This window comes from Lithobates pipiens, unplaced genomic scaffold (genome assembly GCF_037356315.1).
Source record: "Lithobates pipiens isolate NorthernLeopardFrog02 unplaced genomic scaffold, aLitPip1_a1.2 Scaffold_23, whole genome shotgun sequence".
Taxonomy (NCBI): Eukaryota; Metazoa; Chordata; class Amphibia; order Anura; family Ranidae; genus Lithobates; species Lithobates pipiens.
Window position 1 is genome coordinate 94,471,107 of NW_027507785.1, and position 24,650 is coordinate 94,495,756.

Here is a 24,650-nt window from a genome sequence, read left to right on the forward strand (position 1 = left end):
GGCAGTTCACACTGCCCTATGCGAACTGCTGGGAGTGTCAGTGAAATGTTAATGACACCCCCAGATCAGTTCGCATATCGCAGTGCGATCTGCAAACTCGGACAGGAATCGGATCGCATGGGTGAACACCCATGCGATCCGATTCTGCTGCGGACCAAAAAAAGGGTCCCGTGCGAGTTTGCGGCGGGTGCGATGTGAATTCAGCCATACTATCTGTATGGCTGAACTCGCATCGCACAGAGATCGGATGTGATTTGCACTGCAGTGCGGTGCGAATCACATCCGTTCTCATAAGCCGCTGCAATGTGAACCCAGCCTTAGTGACACTGGCGACGGGGGGTGATCACGGGGTTAAACCTTTATTGGGGGGGTTAGGGGGGTACCCTAGAGCTAAAGGGGGCTAACCCTAACTGCCCTAACAGTTATTGCAGTCACAAATGACACCAATGCAATAATAAAAAAATAAAAAAAATGCAATTGGTGTCACTGTGACTGGGGGTGCAGGGGTGATTGGGGGGGTGATCGGGGGGGTGAAAGTGTGCCTGGCGTGTTCTACTGTTAGTGTAGTGTTAGGTGCAACTCACCGATCCTCTCTCCTCGGTGCCGGAAAGAAAAAGACCGACACGGAGGAGAGATTACATCACTTCCTCTGCCTGTGTTTACATTACAGGAGAGGAAGTGATGTAGAGGAGGGATTTCATTCGTCAGGAGCGATCGCGAGGGGGTGGCCATGAATGAATGGCCGCCCCCTCATCCCGGATCGCTCCTGCACGGAATCTGACCGCCGCTGGCACCGGGGGGGGGGGCGATCGGGCCCCCCAACCCGCGGGAAGGCCGGGACGTACATGTACGCCCATATGCCTGCCCGTGCCATTCTGTTGACGTACATCGTCGTGCGGCGGTCGGCAAGTGGTTAAGGACTCTTTTTAACTTTTTATGGATATAACTTTTTATGGATATATCTTGGACTTTATCTAAAGCGCTGTTTTAATACTGAAATTTTCAGGAATCGCATTGATTAATTTCTGTATTACTTGTTATATATATATATATATATATATATATATATATATATATAATAATACATAAAACTAAACTAGATAAAATATAAAAAAACACTAATAAAACAATTAAGGTCTAATTCTATATTTACTGTAATTCCTGGGGTGCAAAAATATCCAATATAAAAATCCATTTGGATTTCAATTGGCTAAGGGTCCTTACTTTATGTCCACCTCTCCAATGTTTTTTGTAGGGTTCAATACCCAAAAACTTGAGATGGGTGAGGTCTTTATTGTGATGGGTGGCAAAATGTCTGGAGACACTGTGTTTATCAAATCCATTAATAATATTCTGTACAAGCTCCTTTATGCGTACTTTCAGAGGTCTTTTTGTACGCTCTATGTACTGTAATCCACAGCTAGATTCCAGAGCATATACAGTGCCCTCTATATTGCAACATATGAAGTCTTTGACCTCATGTGTTGCCTGTGCTGGTAGAAGTGAACCCAAAGTTTTTTTCAACTGGTCCTTTGGTTCTAGTGCATGCAAAATAGTGTTTGCATGGGTAAAAGCCTTTAGTCCCCCAGCTCAATAATACTCAGCAGATCCCCAGCACATTAGTTACCCCATTCAGCAGATCTCTAGCTCATTAGTACCCTGGTTCAGCAGATCCTCCTCTCAGTAGTACCACCAGCTATGCTGATGCCCCACTCAGTAATACTACCAGCTCTGTTGATCACCTGCTATTACCCAGGTCTGCTGATCCCTATTTGAGGTGTAATCCCCACCTCTGCTGATCCCCCACTCAGTAGTAACCCCCAGCCCTGTTAACCCTTTAGTCTGCTGATCCTCCATTCAATCCAGTCCACACTCACTTCCCACTATATTGTTCCCATGCTGCGCACCAAATGTGACATCTGTCAGTTTCTCCCACTCCAGTCCTCCCAGCTATGCTAGCTCTACGCCGTTTAGTCTTCTCTCTCTCCTGTCCTCACTCTCCTCTTGCTCTCTTACTCCTATGCTGTGCACCACACGTGACATCTGCTAGTTTCTCTTGCTCCAGTCCCAAGCCCTACTGATTCTCCGCTTCTTAGTCCTCTCTCTCTGGTCAAGCTCCACTATAGCATTCCCATGTTGTGCACCACGTGTGCCATCTGCTTGCTGCTCCACTTCAGTATGGATCACGCTCACTTTCCTGCTGCTCCACGCAGAACACCAGATGTGACGTCTGCAGCAGACACTTCCAGAATATATACACATGAACCTAAAGTAACTGCTGATGACGTCTTCTAGTTTGGTTGTTGGCTTCCCAGTGCATCCTGGAATACCCCATACCTTCAAAACAAAGCAAAGCTGATTCTGAATAAACACCCCTTAAATGCTGCTGGTGTTGTTAGATAACGCTGTGATGGAGGTTTTGGAGAAGCTATGAAGTACCAAGAAAGTATCATGGGGTATAATTTTTGAAGCAAAGCAAATGCAACAGTGAGTACAGGACTGTAAGGTAACCATTTTATTTAGTGAGAGGTGCTTTGATTGGCATTCAGAGTGCTTTAAAAAAACACGTGTCAAATGCCACATTTTGAAGTAAGTGTTTTACATCAACAGCCAACAAAGGGGGGTTTCTACAGTGGCCACCAATGTAAGGGGGATTTACACTCACCACCAATTTAAAGGGGACTTCTACGTGGACCACCAATTTAAGGGAGGATTTGAAACTCATCACAAATGCAAGTTTGAATTTTTTTAACGAATACCAATATAAAGAGGAGTTTCTACACTGGCCACCAATGTAATGGGAATTTACACTGACCACCAATCTAAGGGGGACCTGCACGCTGGGCACTAGTGTGAATGAAAGAATTGTACACCAAGCCCCAATGTAATGATAAGATTTACACTGACCACCACATGTAACTGACACATTTGTGTGTTAGGAACGCATGCAAAATCGCTTCCCTGACACCATAGAAACATGCTGCCCCTTTAGCCGATACACAGCAGTGCCATTAATTGCTAATGACACCTTCACACATCGGCTGTCAGCTAAGATGTGCTTATTCACATCCACCAAAATTCATGGTGCTGTGGCACCATGTTATTTTGAACAAGGGTTCCACCTCCAATTTTCTTACCTTCGCAGAACAGGCGGATGTTAGGCTTAATGACTGCAGTTGTAGGCAAGACTTTCAGGCATGCCCCATTTACCTCCTCAGTGGGCAGCATTCAGCAGAAGTGATAGTTAATATGACCTCAGGGGGCATGATATACATATGAATGCCGCCTCCATTTACATATCAGTACAGCAGTCCATCACTATATACATAGTAATGTCACTGCTATTTACATATCAATGCTGGTTAATTACATGTAAACACAGGGTTTTCAGGTGAGTCATCTGTACACGGCAATAGGGCAGAGCTGGGCAGCAGCAACATAACTTCACACTGAGATATCGGGACACAGCACGAGACTAAAACTTCCTGGGACAAGGGAATTTAAACTGGGATAGTTGGCAAGTATGAGGCAGCTGTCCCTTTTGCCCTTCCTTTGGGACTACTATGTACTCATTTTTTTATTGCTGACTTGAGTTTGATTTTAAAGCTGCAAAAGCTTTCATGCAAGTATATTTCTCAATAGCCACAAAGGGCATAAACCCAGTTTATGTGCACCAAGTGCCTTTGCAAATCCAGATATTATCTCGTAAAAGTACTGCCAATATCCAACAGCCCCATCCACTACAATCTGCCTGCAGAAAACTACAGGAATACGGTGAATACAAGACTTGCTAACCGACATAAGTAGAGAAAACTGCAGTGATTTCCTAGATTTTCTGCACATAGTAAAATTTCATAGGGATTACTGCACAGATATGGGAAAAATCACAAGGCACACCAAGATTTAAGGAAGAATACACATGCCTCTCATACCTAGACAATGCTTGCTTATCCCGGAGTTCAGCTTTAACATCATCACCTGAGTAATTATTTTTCAAAGAGATGCACTGACTGCATATGAGATAAAACTACAAGGTTTGCTTCAGTTTAGGAACGAATGTTTATGCCATAAAAGTTAGCAAAGAGACACCTACTGCACATAATTATATGTAACAAATGTGTATTTAGATAACAAGTGAAAATGCATAATTTATTAGCACGAAGTGTTGGGTAATTACCTGCACTCTGTTAGAGGCTCACAGCAGGTTAAGTCTCGCTCATTCATTGTGAAAGATAAAGGGGTTCCGAATGCAATTTTTTGAGTAAATCTGCAATTACTTACTGAGATCAGACAGAGGATATCTGCCAGATTCTATGCTAATAAACAGGCAAAGGCACAATCTGCTTATTTGCATTAACTTTCTAGATAAACACAGTTTAAAAAAAAATGTTTTTTGTCTTACTAAGAAAATTATTTTGTGATTTAACTTTGCTGATGGTATTTAACATGGAAAAGGTAATGCAACTTTTTAAAACATTGGTCTGCATTCCTAGGGGAAAACTATTAAGCATTTTAAAGTGGAAATTCAGGACAATGCAAAATAAGTATTACATCAATTTTAGATATTCCTCCTATAATTACCTAAATTCTATCTTTATTTGTTTTTTTGTTTTTTTTATAATTCTCTGTGCAATTAAACCAGGATTACAGCCGGGCTCGTTACAGGATTGGACAGGCATCCTAAATCTTTGCATGCATTGGGTTTAAAGAGGAAGTAAACCCTGATGAGTTTACTTCCTCTTTCATTCCCTGCAAAGGTAAAGCATAATGGACTACTATACATTGCATAGTAGTCCATTATGTGTCACTTACCTGACACAAGAGCCAGCGATGTCACCGCTGTCCACCGTAGTCCGGCGCATCCATCTTCGCGGTGGGTCTTCGCTGCTCCGCCGCTGTCATTCGGCGAAGCCGCGATGACGGCACTCCCGCACATGCGCACGGGAGCCGCCACGCGTGGCATATTCGCTCAGTGCGCCTGCGTGCCACTGTCTACGGAGCATGCGCCGTAGACAGCGGTGCCTGTCTTTCGGCAAATATTTCCTAAACCGTGGAGGTTTAGGAGATATTTCTTGGACCTACAAGTAAGCCTTAATCTAGGCTTAACTGCAGGTCAAAGTGTGTTGTATGGGTTTACAACCACTTTAATACAACTCCAAGTCATGTTTGCACCTTGATACAATGATGGCAGCAGGAGAAAATTCCTATCTGCTTTCAGGGTTCATTGAACTCCATGAACAGTTGTCAAAATGTATACATAGAGAAGTGACTATGACATGACTATGGCCATGTGCACAGCATTGGTAAATAAAAACGTTAGTGGTTTAACCACTGTAGACAGTATTGGAAAGCTTTTCCATAATTTCACCTAAAACAATAGACACGAAAATAGTCCTGAGCCATTTCAGCTATCACATCTATACACCCCGTATGGACCAGAGCAATTTTTACATTTCTACTATGGGCTTATTACATTGGCAATAACTTTGTCATTAATTAACCACTTAAGGACCGCCTCACGCAGATGTACGTCGACAGAATGGCACGGCTGGGCACAAACACGTACCTGTACGTTGCTCTTTAAGTGCCCAGCCGTGGGTTGGGGAGCGTGCCGGCGGCGGCGCGCTCCCGACTCGGTCCTGAGCTCCGTGACCGTGGCCGCGGGACCAGCGGACCCGATCGCCGCTGGTGTCCCGCGATCGGGTCACAGAGCTGAAGAACGAGGAGAGGTCTGTGTAAACAAACCTCTTCCCGTGCTTTCTACTGTGGCTCTCACCGGTCGTCTGTTCCCTGATATAGGGAAAGACGATCAGTGACGTCACATGCCAGGCCACGCCCCCTGCATTTAAATAGCACTGATTGCTGTATAAATGACAATGGTCCCAAAAATGTGTCAAAAATGTCCGATGTGTCCGCCATAATGTCGCAGTCACAATAAAAATCGCTGATCGCCGCCATTACTAGTAAAAAAAATATTAATAAAAATGCTATAAAACTATCCCCTATTTTGTAAATGCTATAACTATCAATAATCGCTAATTGTGTTTTTTTTTTACCAAAAATATGTAGAAGAATGCGTATCGGCCTAAATTGAGGAAAAAAATGTTTTTTTATATATTTTTGGGGGATATTTATTATAGCAAAAAGTAAAAAATATTGAATTGTCGCTCTATTTTTGTTTATAGAGCAAAAAATAAAAACCGCAGAGGTGATCAAATACCACCAAAAGAAAGCTCTATTTGTGGGAAAAAAAGGACGCCGATTTTGTTTGGGAGCCATGTCGTTTACAACTTGTTTAACGACTTCAGCCCCAGGAGGATTTGCCCTCTTCCCGACCAGAGCATTTTTTGCGATTCGGCACTGCATTGATTTTGTTGACAATTTGCACGGTCATGCGACATTGTACCCAAACAAAATTTGACTTGTTTTTTTTTCCACAAATAGAGCTTTCTTTTGGTGGTATTTGATCACCTCTGCGGTTTTTATTTTCTGTGCCATAAACAAAAAAAGACTGACAATTTTGAAAAAAAAGCAATATTTTAAACTTTTTGCTTTAATATATATCCCCCAAAAATATATATAAAAACTATTTTCTTGCACAGTTTAGGCCGATTTGTATTCTTCTACATATTTTTGTTAAAAAAAAAAAATCACAATAAATGTATAGTGATTGGTTTGCGCAAAAGTTATAGCTTCTAAAAAAATAGGGGATAGATTTATGACATTTTTATTATACTTTTTTTTTTTTACTAGTAATGGCTGCGATCTGCAATTTTTATCGGGACTGTGACATTATGGCAGACAGATCAGACACTTTTGACACTATTTTGGGACCATTGACATTTATACAGCAATCAGATATACAAATAGCCACTGATTACTGTATAAATGACAGGGAAGAGGTTAAACACTAGGGGGCAATCAAGGGGTTACGTGTGTTCCCTGGATGTGTTCTAACTGTAGGAGGGGTGGGCTCACTACAACATGACAGAGTAGTAGAGCAGTAGAGCCCTGTCATGTTGCTATACCGAACAGGGAAATGCCTTGTTTACACAGGCATCTCCCCGTTCTTCCTCTCCTCGCCGCGATGTGGAATGTGGATCCCTATATGCGATCACATGATCACAATGTCAACAAAGCTGTTATGAATCAATGCAAATTACGAACCATAAAATGTTGGGATAGAGCAAAGACTATCTATCTATCAAGAGATACAGCAAAGGCTATCTATCTATATCTCTGTCTGTCTGTCTGTCTATCTATCTATCTATCTATCCACAGAGAACATTTTGTACTTGAGTGGTCCTTCAGTAGTTGAAGGATATTGTTGGGGGGGTCATTCACAAACCCCTTTATCAGGGCTTAAATTCATTATGCGAGAGCAATCTAAACAACTTGGTTAATCCTGGCTTTTAATTCTACATAGGCTGTAGTTTAACATTCTCTCAATAAAGTTGTCTGTTAAAGAACTTCAATTTTGTAATCCCTCTCCCCCTGTGTTTATTTAAAAAATAAAAATAATTAAAAAAGGCTTTTTTTGCATAACAGCTCATCTTCTCTGCATGTTATTGCTGCTCTCTGCATCCTCCTCCACCATTCACCGCATGCATTGGGGGGTCGAGGATGAGAATACGCTTTAACATCTTTGCTTTGCCCTACCCTGGTTCACTTTTACATGACCCATTTCAGCCAATGGAAAATTACTTTCTGAACAAAATCAGTGCTTGGCACAAATAATCAAAAATCCACAATCTGGAACAACTAAAAGGATAAAGTAAATATATATTCAATTTGAAAAATAACACTGTAAATAAAAAAAAAAAAAAAAAGCAAAGCTTTGTATGTTTACAGTATGTTTAGCTGTTTCTAGTGCATTCATTACTGAAAAAAAAAATCATGAACATTAAACGAATTTTCAGCTCTGTGAAATATTGTGTGGAAGATCGCTGGCCTACTTAACTGACCATCTGTTTAATTGAGTAACCTGATGAGAAATTTCTTTCCACGCTGCACCCAGCTACAGCACACTAAACACAGTTTTGCAGCAGAAAGCTGCTAGGGAGAAGCACGCGACTTAACCCACATATTTACTGCGAAAAACCCAGACAAAGTGTGCATTCAAAGGATTAATGATTGAGACACCGACACACATCTGTGGCTCGTTATTTGAATTTGTATATTTCTGGGCTCAAATTACTTACCCAAATTGCCAATGCTTTCTATAAATATGAACTTTTCTCATAAACACAATAATAGAGTTCAGTTCCAAGGTTACTACCAACCTAGAAGTAGGGATGGGCTCAGGCATGTTCAGATCGTAATCCCAACCCACCTAATCAATCCCACTAGGAAGCCATCATTGTGCACCACCAATCAGAGGCAGCGTATGTATGTGCAGCTGCGGGCTGAGAAATGCCACACTGCCTATGATTGGCGGTGTGCAGTGAGGGCTTCCTGGCGGAATTGCTCAGGTGGGTTGGGATTACGATCCGAATACGCCTGAGCCAATCCCTACCTAGAAGCTACTGATTTTCTTTTTGCGAGGGGGTGAGTCAAATTCATCGTATGTATACATGGGTTTTTTTATGTACCTTTACGCTCTGTGGGTAAGCGGTGGGTTATCTGCAGAGGTCTAAATTTGAAACAAATAGGCTGCCTTTATGGAATGCACATTCATTTGTTTAATTAAATGAATGCATGTGCATTATGTGCGGCAATGTGAATGAGTCCTTATATAACCTAGCCACAGAACCCACTCTAAAAAAATGGTTGCATTGCATTATCAACAGCTGCACAGCACTCTGGCCCAGTTCACACCTTGCCATCTTCACCTTGCCACCTAGAAAATTGAATAAGATTTGAAACTTCACCAAAAGAATGCCAACAATCAGTGCTAGGATTTCCATTATATTCAATGGTGCCTCACATCTGAGCATTGTGTCGCCTGAATCAGAATCTGAATACTTTATTAATCCTGAAGGGAAAATATTGCGACACAGCCATACTCAACAAGGACAACACAAAATCACAACAATGAACAGAACAAGACACAATGACACAACAAATTTACCACCAACAACAACAATTAGCGCCCATAAAACAAATCAAAACTTCCCAGGCACCCTGGGGTGACTTGAGGTTTCTTCAGAGGTGCCTTGGCAAAATGCCTAAAAATTGCCCCAAAATTGTATATAAGCCAGCAGATGGATGAAGCCCACCTTTTAGTTACACAGTTATAGGTTTTTATTATTACACCATTACAATCTTCTAGCCGCCCGGCATCCTAACAATCAATGGCCCTCCCCTGACCCTCTCTGTCAGCGCTGGGGTCATATTAGCTAAGTGATAGAGAAAAACTGAGGGAGAAGAGAAACATTGGAATACTAGTCAGCACCAGTGTGCAAAAGTGTATTGAATTTGAAAGAATAAATCACCGCTATTGTTGGGTGTCCTACATGTGTGGATATTTATGTATTATGTAAAACTATTTAGAATAGTTTTTTTACATTTTAGAATGGGGTGCCATGAGGTGCATTGATATTGTCCATAATTCTAAAGAGTGCCTTGACTGATAAAAAGGTTTAGAAACTCTGCTCTAATTAACAATCCTTACAATTAAAATACAACATAGAATAATTAAACACAGATTAAAAAATAACAGAAAATCAAACTATCAAAATGCAAATAATACACCACTTTCTCTAGCATTACCCCAAGTAATAATTAACATAATACCAACATACTATAAAAACTACATAAAAATCCTGATCATAAACCAGATTTAAATCTTCACCTCCAGCCCTCAAGAATTTATGTAACTTGATAGTTATAACTATATAATTTATATAACTTGATGGCCACAGACAAAAATGATTACCTGTGTCGCTCTTTTGTGCATCGTGGTTTGTAACAATCTGTCACTGATGGCTCTCCAGAGACTGACTAGCGTATTGTGAAGTGGGTGGGAGGTGTTGTCCAAGATTAAATGTACCTTAAACAACATTCTCCTCTCCAACACTGTTAAAGTGGAAGTAAACTCCCCTATCGTTTTCAGCCAAGGAAGCTGCCATCTTTGCCTTTGTTTAATCTTCAACTGCTATGGTGCTGCACATGTGATTAGTTATGACACCAGCCATTGGATGGTTTGATAGTTTGGCTGAGAGCACAGCGAATGTGCAGTTAGCATTCCCGGCATGCCTTTTTTTTTTTAACTGTTTAAATCCATGGGTTTACTTCCACTTTAAAGACTTCAACTCCAATCCAACAACATCACTGGCCTTGCGAATCAGTTTGTTGAGTCTGTTGGGGTCGGCCACCCCATGCCTGCTTCCCCAGCATGCCACTGCATACAGGAGAGTGCTGGCCACCACAGACTCAAAAAACATCTTCAGCATCGTCCGGCAGATGTTAAAAGACTTAAAAAAAATCTAAAAAATAGAGGTGGCTCTGGCCCTTCCTATAGAGCACTTCAGTGTTCTTGCTCCAGTCCACTCTATTATCTATATCGACTCCAAGATACTTGTAACTCTCTACTACATCCACATCTACTCCTAGGATGGAGATGAGGGTCACTGATGCCCTTTTCCTTCTCAAATCCACAATCAGCTTCTTTGTCTTTGTCACGTTTAGATACAGATGACTATCCTCACACCATGTGACAAAGTTCTCCATCACAGTCCTATACTCAGTCTTCTCTCCATCCCTGATACATCCCACTACTGCAGAATCATCAGAAAACTTCTGAAGATGGCAAGACTCTGTCTGGTAACTAAATTCAGTGGTATAGACAGTAAAAGAAAAGGAGAGAGAACTGTCCCCTGTGGAACCTCAATACAGGCATACCCCACTTGTAAGTACACAATGGGACCAGAGCATGTATGTAAAACAAAAATGTACTTAAAGTGAAGCAATACCTTTTTTCACTTCTGGGGGTGTCAGGAGCTGTAATGGGTGTGTCAGGGGCTGTAGAGGGGGGTCATGGGCTGTAGAAGGGAGTCAGGGGCTGTAGGGGGGGTCAGGGAGTGTGTTCCCAAATAGCGGGGAATCTGAACTATCCGTTCACGGATTACTCAGCTGCAGCTTTAGCTTGAGAGCCACTTTACATACACTCATGGGTATGTCCTTGTATGTAAAGTGAGAGTACTGAAAGAGGGGTATGCCTCTATTGCTGATCACCCTCTCCGACACACAGTCTAACAAACGCACACTCTGTCACAATACAAGTGCTGAGCCCCCACCATCAGCACTCAGCAGCAGTGTAACATGTGCATGGTTCTTCAATATTTTTTGGACAGTATTTAACCACTTGACCACTGGGCACTTACACCCCCTTCCTAACCAGACCAATTTTCAGCTTTCGGTGCTCTCACACTTTGAATGACAACTACTCAGACGTGCAACACTGTACCCATATGAAATGTTTGTCCTTTTTTTCACACAAATAGAGCTTTCTTTTGGTGGTATTTAATCACCGCTGTTTTTTTTTATTTTTTTGCAATATAAATCAAAAAAGACTGAAAATTCGGTAAAAAAAATAAAAATAATGTGTTTCTGTTAAAATGTATTGCAGAGTATTGGCAAGTATTAGCAGAGTATTGGTGAGTATTGGCAAAGTATTGGTAGAGTATTACAGAGTATTGCAGAATATTGGCAGAGTATTGCAGCGTATGGCAGAGTATGGTAAAGTATTGCAGTGTATTGCAGAGTATTGGCAAAGTATTGCAGTGTATTGCAGAGTATTGGCAGAGTACTGCATGGTATTGCAGAGCATGGGCACTGAGCAGCGCTGTGGGCACTACAGATCCAGCCCACAGCGCTGCTGCAAACGATCTCTCCCCTCTCCCCCTCTCCCCTCGCACTGTACAGATCGGTACAGAGAGAGGAGGGAGGAACTGGCATCATGACATGACGCCGGTTTGCTTACAAGTGATTGCTCCATCTTTCGGCTATGGCCCTGTCGGCAAGTGGTTAAAGCGGAGTTCTACTGAAAAAAAAAAATTAAAAGTCAGCAGCTACAAATACTGCTGCTGCTGACTAATAATTGGACACTTACATGTCCTAGGGTCCAGCAATGCGGGGGAACAAAACCCTGCTTGTCTCCCCCTCCTCTCTGCGGCGCATTGTTAGTGTGGCCCACTGCGCATGCGCAAGCTGTGCTGTGACTGGCCGGGCAGTCATCTGGGACCTGTGACGTGTCCCAGATGATTGCGGAGAGGGAGGGAGGAGAGGTGATCTCCCTTCCGGGGGCGCAGTGCGCCAGGAGGAAGTGGGAGCTGGGACCCTCTAAAAAGAGGGCACCGGCTCCACCCCTCAAAAAAAATGACATGCCAAACGTTGCATGTCAGGGGATCACTTCCCTTGAAGCGGAAGTTCCGGAATATTTTAAAAAGAAAACAAAACATTTGAAGTGGAATTCTAGGCAAGGCATAGTTCAAATACAAAACAACATGAACAGTTTTATAGTAGCTGCAAGAAATATTTTTAATTCTGTTTAGCCAGTCTTGCAGTCCAGGCACCCCTGTCAGGCAACTTGGCTCACTTTTCTGCACTGTAGTTAAAAAAAGGAGAATGGCCACTGGCCAGCCACCAGTCTACTGTACTGACTGGACAATAAAAAAGCATCCCTACCATTTTGCTAATTTTGCTTTCTCTTCCTGTCAGTAAGCTCCCAGTGTCAGAAAAGGAGCACTGTGCAATGCTGCAAAGCTAATATAGAGACAAATTCAGGTATTCAATACTCATGCTATGAACAAAGCCATGTCATGTTCTCTGGGGACACACGAATATGTGTATTCAAATTGTATTGTCTCTATTTATTTTATAAAGTTGCAAATTAAATAAATCCTGAATAATAATATCTAAACCCAAGAACAAAAGTAAAAATATATTGCAGCTTAGTCCTTAAATGTAGTAGCTGCATTAGTATTCCTTTTAAGGCTTTTTTCCCATATTTTCAACTGGTGATCCTGACACGCTTCCTGTTCTAGGGTGGTAATGCTCACTCACTGCACTGTATCAATAGAGGAACCGCATTATTACCCTAGGGTCATACTATATAAAAAAACATGTAATGTTCTTTTGGAGTACATAAATAAGTGTATTGGAATTTTACTTTCTCCCTTTATTTTGTAAATGCTGTGCAATCTGTTGGCACTATATAAATCCTGTATAATAATAATTACAATATTAATATTATTAATAATAAAATAATCGAAATTAGGAACAAAAATATAATGTATTGCAGCTTACCAGTCCCTAGATGTAGTGGCTGCATTATTATTATTTTTAAGGCTTTTTTCTCATATTTTCACCTGGTGATCCTGACAGTAACACATTTCTTGATCTAGGGCAAGGCTGTCTTTAACACAGGGCAAACACAGGGCAAAGGGGCAGCTGCCCTGGGCCTAGTCATTGTTGTGGGGCCCAAAGCAGCTGCCCCTTGAGCCCGCATTGCCTTTAAATAGATGATAAGTGGATTCAGGAGGGCCCAAGAAAATGTTTGTCCAGGGTCCAATCGATATTAAAGACGGTCCTGCTTTAGGGTGACAAGGTGCACTCACTGTACTGTATCTATGGAGGAACAGAGTTGTCACCCTTGGCTACATTACTGATTTGGACTTCAGAAAATCTTCCTCTCTTCTTTAGATTTGGGATTGGGGTTTCAGTTCAGCCCAGGCAGAGTACACAGGGAGCAAGGAGCTCACTGGATTTCTAGCAGATTAACTGTTTTTTACTTTTGCAACATATTAAAGAGGCAAACCATGGGGAAATATACAGGTATATGCATACATGCATGCACACTTATAAATGACTATACTTACCGGTAATCATTTTTTTAAATCTTCATATAGATCTGCATATACAATATATACATGGTAACTATTGCACTACTTTGTGCAGAGGGGGCTTTAAAAACCTTCTGTGTAGCACAGAAATGTCTCAGCCACATATTGTTTGGGCCAGTTCTAGTGGTGATGTAGTTCTACTGCCCTGGAGCTAGAATACAGCTGAAATTATTTAAAAGGCATTTAAAATTACATATACCTCCAGTATACAGGGCACTGGAAAACCAGAAATGCATGCAATAACATATATTGCTCTGACGCCCCTGGAGACGTGTTCATGCATGGTATAGATCTAACTTCATTTGACTTGAGTAGCAAAATGCAGGTCAATGCACACAAAATGCATGCTTTTAAAAACACACCGCAAAACAACACAATGTGAAGAGTTCCAAGTAATAGATTTTCACTTGTCCTTCCATTTTGCTGGCTAGTGCCTAATACACTGTGAACACAGGAACTCTTAAAGTGGTGTTTCGACCCAAAAAAAAAAAAATAGCTTAAAATTCATTAAAAAAAAAAAAATAAAGACTAATTGGAAAAAAAAAAATTTAATCACCTCTAAATGTCTGTTGCTAGGGGGTCCCTCGTAGTCTGCCTCCTTCAGTGCCCGGGCACTGACACCACTTCCCCGCACCGCACAGTCATCTGAGACCTGTCACGTGTCCCAGATGACTGTGAGGTGTATCACAGGGTGCTGGCGCATGCACAGTGGGTGCCCAGCTGTGGCTTCACAGTAAGAATGCCGGCGCCGCGAGCGGAGCAGGGAACGAGGGGGGGGGCTTCATTCCCCTGCATCGCTGGACCCTGGGACAGGTAAGTGTCCAATTATTAAAAGTCAGCAGCTGCAGTATTTGTAGCTGCTGACTTTTATTTTTATTTTTTTAGGGGGCACCCCACTTTAAGTACAACCCTGGATAAGTAACAGAGAAAGAGCAGAATTCTCTTCCTTTAGGTTTTATGATAGGTCTGTGTCCACTCTGCATAGCAACAAAGTCCTCTATGAGGCATTCAGATGGAAACTGACCGACGGTTTCCATCTGATGTCATCCAATCCGATCCACCGGATGGATGGGGAATAGGAACACCATCCATCTGTTTTTGGTGGACAGGATCGGATCGGATTGCGGCGGGTGTTACAGCGGACATGTGTCCACTGACATCCGCTGCTCCATAGAAGAGACTGGAGGGTCCGATCGGGTCTGCCTGAAATACTGACAGACAGACCTGATCGGACAGCCCGTGTGAAAGGGGTCAAAGAGTGGTTTTCAAAACAGGTGTTCCCATTGGAAGATTTACCTTTCACCTTTCTTCTGTCTTCTGGTGACAATTCAAAAATTTTAGATGTCCCGTCACTTTCAGTCTCAGCGAAAATGGTCACCAGGACAAAACTTAGAGAGCGTGGATCTATCTACATAGTTTCATAGTTTCATAGTTAATAAGGTTGAATAAAGACACCAGTCCACCCAGTTCAACCTGTGTGAGTGTCTACCCCTATCCCTGTACATTGCACACTCACATTGGTCCCTACCCTCAAGGAGCCCACAATCTAAGGTCCCCATTCATATACTAAGGCCAATTTTGGACAGAAGCCAATTAACCTACCTGCATGTCTTTGGAGTGTGGGAGGAAACCGGAGTACCCAGGGGAAACCCACGCAGGCACAGGGAGAACATGCAAACTCCAGGCAGGTAGTGTCATGGTTGGGATTTGAACCAGCGACCCTTTTTACTGGTAGGTGACAGTGCTAACCACTACACCACTGTGCCGCCCATAGGTAGAAATAAAAACATAACCGGCATTCTAACCCCTCCCTATTCTATACGAAACTTTAAAAAAAAGATTGGGCTATATATGCACATTAAGTGAACCTGTATGGGCAAAGAATGCCTTCCATTTAAAAACAAGTGAACATTGGCAGTTTTTATACTGCTTTTGGTTCCTTTTAAACATTTAAACACTTCTTCAAAGCAAACAGCTATATTAGTTATTCTTTAAAAGGGGAATATACATTTGTGGGCTTATTCATAATTTATTACATTAATATGGTTAGGACTGAAAAAGGATTTCTTTTTTTCAATCAAGTAAATATTGCATATTATCATTTTGCTTGCTGTTTTTGAGACAGCAAGTGGAGCTATAGGCTTTTTGCCATGCATTTAAAGAGTAAATCCACTTTTGTTGGAAAAAAAAAACATTCCCCTCTGGGTGATCTATGTACCTTACAATGATTCTAACAGACTTTGTTGCAGATTCCTAACTTTTGCTATTCTGAAGAAATCACTGTGTGTTTGCCTGTGTCCATGTGAATCTAATGGGAGTGGTTTCTTAATTATTAACCAGCTGTTGCAACTGCAGGGCACTAATGAGGAAAATGACAAGGTCTGCATCCCTTTAGATGTGATTTTCTATTGGGAGTATCTCACCAAAAAGGACATTTTTGTTACAGGGGATGCCTGAAATCTGACTTGTATCTTAGTGTAGACTTCTGAGAAAATCAGTGATCCAATCACACAAGCAGTAAATTATGTTTCTGGGGGGTGTTCTGTACACATTCTGTGTACAGAACACCTCCCAGTAGCCATAATGCATTGCATTTTACAGAAAATTTAATTTCAAATTGAAAAGGAAATGTAAGTTTTAATAAGATTCAATTACAATATGACTTATGTAGCAATTGTATACACTATATTATTTCTTTTTACTTGCTATTTTTTTCCATGAAAGTGAAATTACCCTTTAAGGTTTTTGGTTTGCTTCTTTAACAAAAGAAGCCGGTTGATGCATAGTTCAATGACTAGTCAGTAGTGACTCTTTCCTTATCCAATTGCTTAGCCTATGGTTTCAGTCAGACAAAGCTAACCTAAAAAAATCAGCCAGTCTGTTTAGCTAACTCATAATGCTCTGAGAATCCTTATATAGGTTATCTTACAGGTTAGGTTTTTTTGTCATGGATAACCTTTCAAGTCTGAAATCTTGTAAGTGTCCAATCTTAATGTATTGGATTATGTAAACAGAAATGTATAAAACAACAGTTTCAAAATGTATAGACTCTTCAGTGTTCTGCACCCAAACTAATTTGCAAAGCATGTGCATGAACCAAGCAATTAACAAGCAGCTTTCAATTATTTGTGAAACTAACAAAATAAAATCAAGATATAGTAATGCATGCTTGAATGGATTGATTTAGACTGCAATAAACCAAAATTAAGCACAATATCAATGAAAAAGAATGTAGTGGTGCCCATTTAGGAAATGATTCTCACCCAGTGAAGAATTGGATTCTCGCTATTGAAATTATAAATATGTAGAAATTGATGTTGGCCAGATCTGTATATTCCAATGACTATAGGCATCAGCAGACAACTTTGAGCACCCAAACTCATAGGAAATCACATTCAGCTGAGTTGGATTTTCTTCAGCTTCCTGTTGCAGTTTTTAGCCATGTCTATGGAAAGCTTTTTGAGTGATCTTATTGTTCCACACATTCAACAGCTCTATTATGTTGATGGTGAACTTATGGTATGGAAATACATTTTGAGGTCAGCGGTATTGATAAAGAACAGAAATAATGGTCAACCTAACCATAAAAATGGCACATCAGCACATACAGTAAGTATGTGGCACTATAACTGCGGATGACTAAATGTCTTGCAAATCCATGGGCCGTACCAAAGTTGGGTCAAAATGTTTGATTTGTCCATTTAATGCCTACTCAAGTTTACATACTGTAAATCTGCATAAACTAATAACAAAACAACATCCCTCTACACCACTGAAATGGTTAAGCATTTTTTCACCTTAAAATAATTAGCATTTTTGTATGTGGCCAAGAGTCATTCATGCAGAATATTGATTAGTAGTTTCTTTGCTTAAGGTTAATCACCATAAGCTAAACTCCGCAAGTCGCATCTAGTCACCGATCTATCTCCCTTCCCTGTCAGGGCAATTTGCATGAAGATCAGCATTTTTAACCTTGAAATGTTAGCAGCTCCCAATAAAGGATGTAGAAATAGGCAAAACGTAAATGCATTAAACAGTGGAATTAGCATTAATTTCCTTTCAAGAGGTGCATCCTCCTTGTTGGACCCTTTCACAATAAAAGTACCTATTCTGATAAATTCCCAGATAATGGATTCTGTGAAATCGGCACTGCAGGCAATTTCAAAGCCTAGATATTGTCTGTTGACACACAGCAGCTTTCAACGCACTTTTCAAATATTCATATATAGTACGTGCATGAGAACCCTTCCCTTCTTATATCAGAAGCAACACAGCACTTACATATTTTTTTTCACAAATTAAGTTGAACTCTAAGCAAGAAGCTAAATACACAGATGAAATAAATATACAGGAGCTGTTTACATGCCAAATGATTTGCATTTCTGTTCATCCAGTCCTGAAACTTACACACTTTTGCTACACAGCCCCATCTGGTAGGACAGGAGACCTGATTTTTTTTCCTGCTTCAGCTAAGTAACACTTACAGGTCCTGCCCCTCTAATGCTGCGTACACACGACCGGACTTTTTGACAGCAAAGGTCCGACAGAACGAGTCCGTCAGACAATTCGATCGTGCGTGGGCTCCATCGGACCTTTGCTTGCCAAAAATGTGGCGGACTTTAGAAATAGAACATGTTTTAAATTTTCCCGCAGGAACTCCGTCAGAGCAAGAAATCCGTTCGTGTGTATGCTAGTCTGACGGACAAAAACTGAAGCTATGGCAGCTATTGGCTACTGGCTATGAACTTCCTTATTCTAGTCCGGTTATACGTCATCACGTTCAAATCTGTCTTTGATGTGATTGTGTGTGTCCAAGTCCATTCATTCAGAAAGTCAGACGGGAAGACTGTCGGACCTAGCCCGTCGAAAAGTCTGGTCGTGTGTACACGGCATAACAGTCTGTGACTGGACAGTGAAAAAAGAAGCAGCAGACTGATTTGCTCATCTCTCTGTCACTCTCTCTCCTTCTATCAGCATGTGCCCTGTATAGCCTTACTGGCAGGGCTCTCCAAAAATATACTAAAAGTATTATAACATTTTATTCTATTATTATTTTATTGGAAAAAAGAAGGTGGAAACCAGCCACTATATAGTGAGGTAAAGATATGATTCCAGCCTGAACTCCTCCTGGCTATACTCCTCTGACATGTTTCTCCCCGCCTACAGGGCTTAATTATAGACTCTATGATTAAGTCCCGAAGGAAGGGAGAAACATGTCAGAGAAGTATAGCCAGGAAGAGTTCAGGCTGAAGCTATAGCTTCACCTCTCTATATACTGGCTATGTTCCAGTGTGCGGCATTTCCACTTTCTATTTTCCAATCTGTTTCACTTAGCCTGGAAGAGCTTGTTGGAACATTGGTACCCGATCTGTGCTTTGGACTATAGGGGGAAGTTTTGCAGTGCTTTGAGCTGCACTCCAACTTTTTGTATATTATTATTTCATTATTACTAAACCCATTGTAACTTACAGTATTCTTTTCAAATCTAAAAAGATAAAATTGTATTGAGTTAATAAATAAATCTGTGTGTGTAAATAAGGTCTTGGGGCTCATTCACATAAACGCTGTGGCCTATAAAGTGCGGATCATGTTGCTGGATCTGACTGGAGCTGTCTGCCGGCAGCCTATGTTACTCAACTGGGACGCAGCAGCTGTATGAACATAGCTGCAGGTCCTTAATTGATGGGTGTGTTGGTGTCAGTGTATGGCCCTGAACACAGTGTGCATTTGAGGCTTCTCACTGCCTGTATACCTGTCAAGTTAGGACCTGCCGCTGTGTTCGTCAGACACTAAGGCTCGGTTCACACAGGGGCAACTTGTCCAGGCGACTTCGCCACCTGACAAGTCACCCCCGTTCTGTACTACGGAACCGTTCTAATAGGAGCGACTCGAGTCGCTCCGACTTAGAAAAAAGGTTCCTGTACTACTTTGGCGGCGACTTCGGGCGACTTGCATTGACTTCTATACAGAAGTCGTTTTGCAAGTCGCCGCTGAGGTCGCGGCGCTGCAAGTCGTGCCGTGTCCTGTGTGAACCGAGCCTAAGTCCCCATAGGCCAGCAGACCTGTGTGAATGAGCCCTTAGGGTTCATTCACATGTGAACTTGAGTGCGGTAAAACCCCTGACTGAGCTTTGCATTTAGTGCCCCTCAACCGCTACCCCTTTTAGCTACAGAGGCAATGACTGGGGGTGTACATATGCCATGGCCGCAACCTTTTGCTTTGCTACCGCAACAGGAATTGTGCTATGGAACACGACTCATTAAAGTGAATAGTGCTGCTCTGTAAATGCCCTGCAACTATGTGCAATGCACACAGTTGTAGCATGCTAAGTGCAGGGTTGAAGGGATTAAAGCAGATGGTGAGGAAATTATACATCGCCTCTCCATTTTGAACCTGACCTTTTTATGACCCACAACCCGCAGCAGCTGCAGATGGTGGGAAGGAGAGGAGGAGTAGCCAGCAGCTGCAAAGGACTGGGAGGCACACAAGGAGATTGAAGCAGCAGAAAGTAGGGGTGATCAGAGTGACGATGCAGCTGAAAGCCAGTGGGAGGAATAGAAGGAGAAGTCAGTTGGAGAAACCACAGGGGTATCCGTTTCAATGACAAGGTAGTACAGCCAACCCTCCTGCTCCCCATGTGCCTAGGTACCAATGTTAATTGGATGGCCATGCAGGAGGGCCAGGTGTACTGTCGTATCAGTGACTATGCCTATCAGTATGCTCTTTGTTAGCATATAAGCACTGCAGCGCAACTGTCTGGTTCCTTGTGACGCTTCTCCTTCCCCTAATCTTAGCTCTGCTGTACAAGGACTGTAATCAGCCAATATGAAGTCCAATTCGAGTACTTACACTACCTGTATTTAAAATAATTATTTAATGTTGTAATAATGAATACAGAGCAGCATTCGTTAATTTCTTCTATTTTATATTATCATGGGCGATTACACGTAGTACGTGAATGGCCCATGTCTGCATTCAGGGCCACTCACCAGGACCGCTATCAAATTGAGCTGAATGGCTGTGTCCATGCAGCCACTGAAATAGCACTTGGTGGCTCCAGCCACTTAAAGACAAGGCTCATTTACATACTAATCGGGTAAACGCCCATGTGAATGAGGCCTCCAATGAATGTGCCAGTATAAGAAGTACCTGTAAAGATGATTGTAAACCATGGGTCTTCAAACTATGACCCTCCAGTTGTTCAGGAACTACAATTCCCATCATGCCTAGTTATGTCTGTGAATGTCAACGTTTTACAATGCATCATGGGATGTGTAGTTCCACAACAGCTGGAGGGCCGGAGTTTGAGGATCCCTGTTGTAAACACTTACCTCTCCTGCAGCTGTGCCACCCAATGCCAGTCCATTCAAGTAACAGCCTCTGCTGCGGTTTCTTATTAAACTGACAATTCTAGAAGTATCAATCTCTTGTGTCTCCTGCTGTACTAAGTGGTTCCTCCCAACGACCTCAACATCGCAACTCTATCTTGTAGTTACATGAAGATTGGCATGAAGAACCATAGTTAGAACAGTCCAATCACAGACACACCATTCACTTTCCTCCTTCACTTATTCGCAGCACTTTTACCTTTACAAAACGTGTTACTGAGTAGGTGGAGCAAGTTTTCCCTAATCCCTCCCCACAGCAGTGTCTCCAGCCAATAAAATAAAGACATTTTGGGTGTATCTCTTTCAGCTGGTGAAGGATTATTCAATATTGTTATTGTTCAGAAGACTTTCAGCACAGAAGAGTTATATTTGTTGGGACTTTGACTGATCATCAAATTTTTGCGATTTTTACATTGTTCCATCCTATGCTTTACATAAGTCACTTTGTATTTATGCTGTGTGTGTCACTTTTCACTTTATTATAAGTCTCTAAGTGTGGTTCTTTAGGTATTTGGTTACTCAATTTTTCACAGTTGAATTGTATTTATTAGTTGAGTGCCTCCTACACCCAATTCAACAGTGCACCTACTGTACTAAATCTGAAGGAACTCCGACATTCAAATGTTGAACCCACCTGAGGTTTGTTCCCAACATGTTTCGGTCTGAAACTGGGGTTTCTCAGGGGATGCTGTTCACTTGGAATAAGGGCCTTTCTGGGAATAGTAAAATTTCTCATAAGACTTCAATCAATGGGGGTTCAAGGGATCATAGAATGCCAGAACGTCAACCGGGCACAGGAGGCAAATAAGGACCAAATAAGTCTGGTTTGCAGAAAAAAGAAGAGAAGACACAAGGAAAAAGATTTTCCAGCCCAGGACTCTCCTATATGGAGCTGGATTCTTGTGGTGTGTATGAGTGTCCTCGTGGTTCCTGGCAAATGATGCAAATGTTTGTCCTCGACTCGTGTCCTTTAGTATTTTTATTATTACTTTAATGATGTATTAATAAAATACAGAGTTGTATTCATTTGTGTCTGTTTAATCTGCTGGGTTTCAGCTTGAAGACAACCAATAAAAATAAAATGTTGGTGAAAGGCACAGAATGATCCCATGTTGAAACATATTGGGCACCCAACATGCACATACACTATTCAGTACATAGAGAACAAGCACCCCGATCTGCTATAACCGGCACAATTGAAGGAAAATTTTCATAAGGCAAATATGTAGACTGTCATTACCATCTTTCCAAAAATTATTTGTGAGACTTTGCAGGGAGAACACTAACATTATAGCACAGAAGCACTAATAATCAAGTTCTGCCTAACAATGGTCGTCATTCCATTTTAAACCCTATTCAGACCGTTTTAGTACAGGTACATTAATGTTCATTATAATTCTTGGTAATGTATGATGAATTATAGGGGTTGTAAAGTCAAAGTTTTTTTCTTTTAATGTATTCTATGCATTAAGATAAAAAGCTTTCTTTGTGCAGCAGACCCCCTCAGCCCCCCTAATACTTACCGGTGCCTCATCTCTGTTCAGCGATGTCAGTGTGTCTTGGCCGTCCAAGACTCTCCCTCCTGATTGGCTGAGACACAGCAGCGGCGCCATTGGCTTCTGCTATTGTCAATCAAAGTCAGCTAGCCAATTAGGAGAGAGGGGGCGGAGCCTGGCCGCAGCCCCATGTCTGAATGGACACAGGGAGCTGTGACTCGGCTCGGTGCCCCCATGAGGAAACTCAACAGGAGGGAGGGGCCAGGAGCACAGAGGGACCAGGAGTATAGACAAAAAGGAGGGCTTTACAATCACTTTAGGGCAGCCTGTTCACTTGAATGGGCTACCAATGCACCACATCAGACCATAAAACATTACCTACAACGTTTCTCCCAATGCAAAACACAATGACACAAAGTAGTGCATTACTGTAAGTTGCAGTGGGCTGCAACAAACATGCATTACTTCAGTGCATTGGGGTCCCATTCTAAAGTAATGGCACCACAATGCACTACTGTGTGCATGGTGCATTAGTCTGAGTTGTGGTATCATGCTGAGTAACAAATTCATTGAGTAATCATGCAGTAAAATAACTGTTTTTCCTGTTTGGAAAGTTTTGCTGCAAAGGAAATGTTGGTCCTTTTTTACTAACCCTCACCCAATCCTAACCAATCACATGACACTCCAGGTCCTCTTCCTTTTGATATCAGCACCACCCTCTGCATCAATGCATTCTAAGTGCAGAATGACATGCTCAGGTGTCCAGGCCATGATGCCCTGCATGCACAGTGTTTTCATAGTCTTCTGGGTCATCGGACGCTGGGCATCATTCAACCAGGAAGACCAAAAACACATAGGACCTGGAAGGGGTACTGTGGGGGTCAGCTCTTATATAAAGGTACTTGTAACAAATATAAACTTTTATTAATTAATAACAAATTAATAAATAAATATTGTTATACATGAACTCATACATTAACGAAGAAAACATTAGCTACATACGGTAAATACTCAACATATAAAATAAATGCACCTATCTCTTTATACCAAACGTATTGTTTATTATAAAATAATAAATATTCAAGTTCCAATGTTAAAAAACATTATGAGTGCAAAAAGTAAAGAAATTATAATCAAGTCCTTTACATAGTGGATATCCAAGTACAAAATATCAAATCCTGTGTATGCACCCAAAAAAGACACACTCCACCAGGACTGCTGCTAGAAATCATAGGGCCCCATACAGCCTAGCTAACAAAACAGTGAGTCAAGCATAACAGGAGGCTCCAGAATACCTGTGAGAACAATTTTATTTTTTTCATTTTTTTAACAGCCCCGTGGGGGGTGGTGAAATATCAAGGGTCCAGACAGACAACCAACTTTCTCACTTTTGAGACAGAGAAAGAGACTCAGCCTAAGCTGCAGAGTGAATGAACAGGAAGCACTCTGTACAGATGCTCTCTTTTCATTCACAAACTAAAGCATTATGAACACTGGGAGGGCCGCAGGGGGATCTTTTCCAATCATTGTACCATCTCCTGCTACTCTGGGCCCCCTGTCAAACTTATGAGGCCTGGGCCCTGTCCAAGAAGGCAGATGATACCTCCTAATCAGAGGCCCTGCACTCCACCATCTAATAGTGAGCAAACTCTCTGTGCTGTTGGACTTTTTATTATCAATTCTGTGATGGACTCTGGACACCCTAACTGGGTATCTCCGCCAAGAAGCTGCTTCTCAAGCTTTAGAACATGAGACCAGTAAATCTGGCTATAGTTATCCCAAGAACTAGGCAATAGCAGTTTTAGAGCAAACCAAAATAAGAACTGTTTATTAAATAAATTCACACAGAATATATACCCCACAGGAGGACATCGCCCCTCCTGATCATATTACCCTAACAATACGAACTGTAACCAGAAACA

The 24,650-nt window shown here is 41.7% G+C and overlaps 1 protein-coding gene across 2 annotated transcripts in view; it reads right to left on the reverse strand.

Annotated features, from left to right (window-relative positions):
- CACNA2D3 (calcium voltage-gated channel auxiliary subunit alpha2delta 3) overlaps nt 1-24,650 on the reverse strand; it is a 1,440,485-nt gene that overhangs the window by 1,377,933 nt on the left and 37,902 nt on the right. The window lies entirely within an intron of this gene.